We start from the raw sequence: 8,964 nt of genomic DNA, 5'->3' as shown, positions 1-8,964 counted from the left end.
TTCCCTCTCAGTCAGTGCAATTTGTGAGAGCCTCACCCCCACCTTAGGGCTAGAGCATGTGACTCAGCCTTATGTATGCTTTAGGCTACAAGGAACAGGCTATTCACCTAAAGGTAACTTAGACAATGAGGAATTTATGACCTCACAAAGTGAGAAGTCTAGAGGCAAGCACTGCATAGTTCAGCATCTCTAAGATTCAGGAGTATGGGCTGACTTTTCTTTGTCTTAATTTTACCCTCATGGTGGCAAGGTAGCTGCCATAGCTCCAAGCATCATATCCTCACATGATAACATTCAAAGTTAGGAACAAAGGGGGCATTTTCCTCCATGTTGCTCTTTTTATTAGGGAGGAAAATCTTTCCCAGAAATACCCAGCAACTTTTCCTAATTTGTCATTGGCCTGGATTGGTTTACATGACCCGCTATAGGAAAGGCTGGGAGTCAACAGTGGGGATTTTCAGCCTTTATGGCTGGAGGTGGGCTTTGCCATCAAGAAAGTATAGTAATGTCTGCATCTTACCTTGAGATGCACCCAAAGACAAGATGGCTATAGAGCCTGCACTTCCAGCCTGGGATAAAAATAGACTTCCTTGTTATCACTCTAAGTAAAAGCAGATCTGGGTCTGCAGGGCCAGCTCCACACCACATGCTTATCCCCTTCCTGGGAAGAGAAAATGGAAGAGTAGCTGCACATGGGCTGAGAGGGGTCGGATCCTGTTCTCCCTTCTGAGTCCAAATAACTCCATCTATACTCTGAAGGAATGTCTTAAACTCAGCTCAGTCAAGTCAGCCCCTCCCTCTTCCTCATGGGAAGAGAAAGGGATTCTCTTCCTCTATGGAAATTGAGAGAAAGAGCATAAGACTCCCTTCTGATTATGGACCTTGCCTGATTATAACCTTTCCTGACCTTGACCTGTGGCCCTCTCCAGAGGCAGCAGTCAGAGCGACATCCTGGAGAACAGCCCAGCTCTGCCTCCGTGGGGGAAGCTTATTCTTCCCTTCCCCGTATGTATGCCACTCTTTGCAGCCAAAGCCCCTGATTTTCCTGTTGGATCCACTTCTTTCTCCCCTCTCAGTCAGTGCAATTTGTGAGAGCCTCACCCCCACCTTAGGGCTAGAGCATGTGACTCAGCCTGGCCAATGACAGATTCTCATTCCCTTGGCTACAATGACTGGCTGATGCTTTGAGGACTGGGGCAGGTGTTCCTTCCCACTGCATTTGCAGCTGTGGGCATATAAATTCCCAGTAAGAATCTGTTACAAATGACACTGAGCTAGGACAGATCCTAAAGGCATTGTTTGAGCCCGTGTGCAGCCATGCTTCATGTTCCCTCTGGATTTTTTTAGTTACATGAGCTGCTATTCTTTAAATGCTTTCAATTCTGCCCCTTAAGACCCACCCCCACTATCACTGCCTAATTGTGGCCCTATCATCTTTCATCCGGCTTAATCCAAAAGCCTCTTGACTGTTCTTTCCTCTAATCCATCTCAGACTTGCTGTCAGAGTGAATTTCCTAAAACACAAATCTGATTGGGTTGTGGCCTTGCTTAAAATCCTTCAATGGCTCTTTTATGCCTGCAAGGATAAAACCCACACTCCTCAGAACACCCTGTAAGGCCCTGATAACGTGCTCCCCACTGGCCTCATTTCAGCACCACCTCTTCCCCCACTGCACACTCTGACAGTGGGAAACCACTGGAAGCAACCCCAGAGCAACAGCATGGTGCTGAGGCTTTGTATAGTCTCTTCTTTCCACTGGGAACACCATGTCCCTACTTCTCCACCTGATAAACTACAACTCACCCCACAGTGCCTGGCTAGGGCATTGCTTTCTCAGAGAGGGCTTTCCTCACTGAGCCAGGGACACCCTCCCCAGCATTTCTCTTGCACTTACAATAATGAATAGTTATGCACATCTTGTGGTTACACATCTCTCCTCCCCATGAGATATTGGGACCCTTGCAGGTTAAGATTGTCTTAGGGTGATTCTACATTCACATTTGCCCAGGACAATTTTGACTTTGGTTTGATGTCTTGTTATAATTATTACCAGCACCCCTTTTCACTCTCAAAAGTGTCCTGGTTTGGATGGTGAATTATATGTTCACCCTACTTATTCATAATTAGGTTAGTGACTGTACACAGTCTTTAAAAAATATTTTTCAAATGAATGCATGAATGAGTAGGTGTCATTTTCTTCTATCAAAAAATAGCTGGATTAGATGACTTCTCTGCACTTTACTGCTTAAAGTGATTCAAATAATGTCAGTACTCCAAAAGGCTAAGACCAGCCTCCCCTTGAAAAGGACCCTCCATACAGGTTTCACATTCAGATTCATGCCTGGATCCATGACCTTTAGAGACCATTACCCTCTGGGAACCTGGCTATCAGCACCAATAAATACAGATCTCTACTGAAGACAAAGTTCCCTCAGTTAGCCTCACTAGTGGTTGGATAATCTCCTAACAGATAACAGATCCCATTTGTTTCCGGGATGTACGTTGCATTAATAGTATGATTACGGCTTGGACATGTCTCCTGAACTGTAGTGCACTTAGTTTCTAACCTATCTTATCTGCATTCTTTGCATGCAGGTGTTTGCTTCACTGTGGCCGAGCAGCAGAATGAAATCTCACCTAGATTAATACTTGGATGCTGTAAACCCTCTACTATAAATAGACACATAAAATTGACTGTGGTCACATTTAATTTTACTAGAGCAGAGTATGCATATCACTGTGCACAAAGCCATTTTAAGAAATAGCCAGTTAAAATCATTGTATCTTGGCCCTTCCACTGTAAGACTGTTTTTTATATTTACCCACATCTCATTACCAAAATTTAGTGCAGTTCAAGTTTAGATCAGACACACTTGAACAATTTACATATTCTACAATCAAAAACACCACCAAATTGCCTAAAATAACATTAGTCATTTATAAAATGACCTCTATTACATTAACAGCCTTTGTTTGTTTTTTTAACATTTGATGCCTCGACATTTTTTTTACGAAGTGGTGTCTGCAGAACATGGCTTAGGTTTAACAAAAACCGCAGAAGGTAGTAACTTAAGAAAAATGAAATTTGCCTGATGATAAAAAAAGTTTATTTGCATAACTTGTACAGTTTTACCTCCCATGAAGCACCAAATAAAAATAAATTTTCCGATTATCTTTAATATTGCCACTCTACAATGCTCTTCTCTGTGACCAAGAAAAACTTCCCGAGTACATTAAAAATAAAGATGACCCTTCATTTCTTATTATTGTTTAGAAAAGATATTCAATCACTATTTCATAGATCAAATCTCTGTTGAGTCACTGGCCTACTTTAATAATTCCACAACTCTTCACAGTTTGAAATTTGCCTGAAAAGAAAACAAACTATTTACAGATTTTTCTAAAGGTCAGCTTCAGCTACTTTGGAAAGCAATTGGGCAACATCTAGTAAAATTAACCATGTGGACACCTTACATGACCCAAAGCCCCACTTCTGGATACATACCCTAGAACAGTGGCTTTTGAACTTTTTGGTACCAGGTCTCCATTACATTCTTTTTTTTTTGTTTGTGCAGAAGATATCTATTGATATATACCTTACTGGAAGTTAAAACTGAGAAAAATTTAAGATATTTATGCATTCATTTAAAATAATAAATCCAGTCACATTAATATACATCAGTTTTATTTAAATAACTATATTTTCCCAAACAAAAAAAAATAGTGAGAAGAGTGGCATTGTGTTACATTTTGTGAATCTCTTTAATGTCTGGCTTAATAGGAAACATCCAGATTCTCATATCTGCTTCTGTGGTCAGTCTGTTGCCAACATCAACATCGTGTAGCCCCTTGAAACCTCCACTGTAGATTCACGAGAGTAAACATGAATGAGGCAGATAACATCTTAGTATTATTATAAAAATAGCTTTGATCTCATGGCCCAGCCCACACTAGAACTACTGTCCTAGAGAAACTTGAGCACAGGTATAAAGACGTTACTTATAATACTATTCATTCCAACAAGAGAGTGGAAGCTATGTATCTGTCCATCTAGAGACAACAGAAAAAGAAGCTTTTAGACAACAGAGGGGACTACACGATCCATGGGGGCTTCACTAGTACAGCTATGACTTTGAACATACTGGTGGGTGCTCAATAAATATTTGTGGAAGGAGGGAAGGAAAGAAAGAGGTAGCAAGGGAGAAAGGGAAGCAGTATGAATATTTTTCTGCGACTTGCTTTAAATTTTATTTTGTGGACATCTTTCCACTAAAATTGTAAACTTTTAGTTTGCAGGGTAGGAATAACCTAAAGCCATTCTTTTTTTTTTTTTTGAGAGGGCATCTCTCATATTTATTGATCATATGGTTGTTAACAACAATAAAATTCTGTATAGGGGACTCAATGCACAATCATTAATCAACCCCAAGCCTAATTCTTAACAGTCTCCAATCTTCTGAAGCATAATGAACAAGTTTTTAAATGATGAACAAGTTCTTACATAGTGATAAGTTCTTACATGGTGAACAGTGCAAGGGCATTCATCACAGAAACTTTCGGTTTTGATAACGCATCATGAACTATAAACAATCAGGTCAATTATGATTATTCGTTTGATTTTTATACTTGATTTATATGTGAATCCCACATTTCTCCCTTATTATTTTTTTTTAAAATATAATGCTGAAGTGGTAGATAGGTGCAAGATAAAGGTAGAAAACATAGTTTAGTGCTGTAAGAGGGCAAATGTAGATGATCAGGTGTGTGCCTATAGACTAAGTATTAATCCAAGCTAGACAAGGGCAACAAAACATCCACGGCTGCAGAAGATTTCTCTCAAAACAGGGGGGGTGAGGTTCTAAGCCTCACCTCTGTTGATCCCCAATTTCTCACCTGATGGCCCCCCTGCAACTGTGCCTGTCTTAGGTTGTTTCTCCCTTAAGGAATCTTACCCATCTCTGGCTAACCAGTCATCTTCCAGGGCCATACAGGGAAATGTAAAGTTGGTAAGTGAGAGAGAAGCAATATTGTTTGAAAAGGTTATAAAGCCATTTGATTCTTGTATAACTAGTAAGCTTCTTTTTCTGTTGTCTAAAAGCAAAGGTATATTGAAGATGTTTTTATCTGAAATCACCAGAGGCTACAAACCACTGCCACCTAGTGGTGTACTAAGAAGTCCACACATTCTGGGCAGAATGTCCTACGCTGTTAAGAAAAAATAACTGAATATTTTGCCCATATTTTGCTTGGGGGTATTCTGCAATTCAGACAGAAATTTGAGCCATTTATTGACAGGAATTTCTAGAAATTAGATGTAGACCTCTTTGGTACCCCTGTACATGGCAGATTTTCTTAAGGTAATTTAGGTAAATTTGTTAACACTTTTCAGACTAAACAGCAAAAACAACGGTTAAAACAAGTTAATAGAGTATTTCTTTCATTTAAATATCTTTTTCTTTTTCTCCTCTTTTCTTGATTTTGCCTGGTCCCTGATTTACATGGTAAGATTTTTTAAAATGCATGCAGAAAAAAATAGCAGTGCATAGTAACTGCTCAATAAATGCTTACTGCTGATGATGAGGAAAACACAAACATCCTTGGCCCTTTCTTTTTTTTATTAAGATATTATTGATATACACGCTTATATGAAGGTTTCACATGAAAAAAAAATGTGGTTACTACATTCACCCATATTTTTGAGTGCCCTGCCATATTCCATTGCCGTCACTGTCCATCAGTGTAGTAAGATGCCACAGATTCACTATATGCCTTCTCTGTGCTACACTGTCTTCCCCGTGACCCCCCACACACGTGTACTAAACATAATACCCCTCAATCCCCTTCTCCCTCCCTCCCCACCTGCCCTCCCACACCCCTCCCCTTTGGTAACCACTAGTCCCTTCTTGGAGTCTGTGAGTCTACTGCTGTTTTGTTTCTTCAGTTTTGCTTCATTGTTATACTCCACTAATGAGGGAAATCATTTGGCATTTGTTTTTCTCAGCCTGGCTTATTTCCCTGAGCATAATATCCTCCAGCTCCATTATCCACACTGTTGCAAATGGTTGGATTTGTTTGTTTCTTATGGCTGAATAGTATTCCACTGTGTATATGCACCACCTCTTCTTTATCCATTTATCTACTGATGGACACTTAGGTTGCATCCATATCTTGGCTATGGCAAATACTGCTGTGATAAACATAGGGGTGCATGTCTTTTTGAATCTGAGAACTTGTATTCTTTGGGTAAATTTGGGAGTGGAATTTCCGGGTCAAATGGTATTTCTATTCTTAGTTTTTTGAGGAAACTCCATATTGCTTTCCACAATGGATGAGCCTTGGCCCTTTTTTTTAAATACCTGTTTTTGTTCACTTTTGTATCCTTAATGTCCAGCACATATGGGAGCCCAATAACTATCATGGAAGGAAGGTGAGGGGGGCAGGAGAGGAGACAGAAGGGAGGATGGAACACTGTTTATGCTCAAAAAAGAGATGAAAGGCTATGATCTTCACAGTCCTTTCCATCTCTCTGCATATTCTAGAACATTAATAACTATGACGAAGAAGTCATGGCAAATTACAAAGACTTCAAAGGCAACCTAAAATCATTGAACTGACGATGAAGTTTTCAAGCCTCCTTACCCTTTATCACCAATGAAACAGGCTTGCCCTAAAGATGATTACTGGCAGTCCCTCATTTTTCAAATATTCATTACCTAAGTCTCCACAGTTATTAGCCTGGTTAGGAAAAATTCATCAAAACATGCCCATCCACTTCCAATTAGTTCCCTTGCAAAAAATCCCTCCACACTTAATATTCATACCTATCCTCACCTATGCAGTCAATATCTTGTCCCTCAGGTGATGGAAACATTGCTTAATAAAATAAAAATACTGTACAATGGAAATGTATTACAAAGTAAAATTGCAAATCTTCCAACAAAAGAAAAAAGGATTTCACCAAGTACACAAAAGTGATGGGAGACAATTTCTTGAGTCACGAGCGAAAGTATGGCTTGCCAATTGAGACTGGCCAAGAAAACGGATACGAAGAGTATTCCATGACAGTGATAGATGCTACATGTTCTGGTTATCTACTGCTGCATAACAAATCACACCAAGTTAACTTGCTTGAAATGACAATGATCTTATTATCTCTCACAATTTCTATAGTCCGGAATTCACAGGGGGCTGGGTTACCCAGTTCTGGCTTGGGGTCTCTTGTGTAATTGCAATGAGATGGTGGCTCTGCCTTCTCACACCAGGTTCCCTGCCCTTTTTAACCTCTAATAGGTCTCTACTGCCCTTGGATAAACCCAAAAGGCCTGTATATATGGGTTCCAGACGCTCAATGGTGTGGCCCAGTCTTTCCAAGCTCATCTCATGCCATTCACCCACACTGGCCTTCAGTTTCTCAGATGCGTTACGAGGGACCACAGGGCCCTGTGCATGTAGATCCTGCTGCCTGTTAACGCTCTCCCCCTATGGCCTCCCTTGGTAAACTATAGTGCCATTTCTCCTGTCCAAAGAGCTGTCTCATTTTTCTGATAAAAACAAACAAACAAAAAATCTGTCTTGGGTCTTGTAATGTCACAGCTCCTCTCCCGGTCTCAACATGTAACCCAAGCTGACCAAAGTACCTCATCCACTGGACACAGTGATTGGTCCAAAGTTGGCATATGATCCAAGCAGAAGCAATCAGAGTTCTTTTTCCGTAAGTGCTATAGAATCTCAACTTCTGTAATCATGGGCGCTGAAACATATCTCCATGTGGAAAAAATATATGAAGTCAACACAGAGAAAAGCAAAATTAAGAGATGGAGAGACAGAAAAAGGTGTCCTGATAATAGTGTTTAAATCCCTGAATTCTGGTCTTTCCTGAAGTCAGTCTCTCCCTGGACTTCCCTGTTAATGAGCCAAGCTGGGCTCAAATTAGAGCTGGGTTTCTTACCTCGTTGTCCTTCATCTGCCTAACTTCTCAAGAAAAGCCTGATTGCAGAAAGCCTCCACAGACCTTCCTGTGCAGGTCAAATCTTTGTTTATAAGTAGCTCTTTCAGCACCAAGGACTCTCCACTGCAGTTATTTTATATTTATAATGGAATTGTTCAAATATTTCCTCAACGTGACTTTGTGTTCCAGGAGGGGCCTTGGATTTTGCTCAGCATTCATGGTACCATCAGTGCCTGGCAGGGAGTGGGCACTCCGTACTATTTGTGTTAGAAATGAATTACAGAATGAATCAACGCTGCTGACAGGGGTACCATGTTAAGCCCAGAAAGAAGAGCTCTTTGCTTTGTTTTTGTTTTTTTAATGACTAAAATGCCAAAATTAACTACTCTTAACATGACTATATTTCTCAACAAAAAGGAAGTTCCCTCGACCATTTTCATTCTTCTGACTTAAGCAAATGTTGGTTCTTAAATCAAAAACAAACAAAACCTTCGTTATTTCAAAACATAAGAAATACAAGAAAACATTTATGCTTATGACTTTTCTGAAAAAAGACCATAGAGGACTAGCCCTACCGGATTTTAAAGCATATTTAAAAGCTCACAACAATTATAACAGTTTATTATCAAAGAAAGACAAATAGATAAGGACAGAAACACATCCAAAACACATAGCCAAATACGTACGTAAACTTAACGATAAAGCAGGCATTGTTTAAAATCAGTGAAGGAAAAGGAGAATGAGCCATTCACTGGAACTCAGGTTAAGTAACTTGCCCACAAGCGGCGGGTCAGCGTTTATCTTTCTCCCTTCAAAGCTCGCTCTTTTAAGCATTATGCTATCCTTGTCTGTCTCTGTGTCGCCAAGCCTTTGACAATAGAAGGCACCAATGAATGGGACCACAAAAGCATGCGATATATGGGGGGGGGGGCGGCGAGGGGCTGGGGGAGAGGTGGAGATTAAACAGAACAAAAATGTGAAACCTTTAATGGGGTCGCCCACCCAGACGGACCGG

This window comes from Manis javanica, chromosome 4, assembly GCF_040802235.1.
Source record: "Manis javanica isolate MJ-LG chromosome 4, MJ_LKY, whole genome shotgun sequence".
NCBI classification, from domain to species: Eukaryota; Metazoa; Chordata; class Mammalia; order Pholidota; family Manidae; genus Manis; species Manis javanica.
This window is presented reverse-complemented; position numbering follows the sequence as displayed.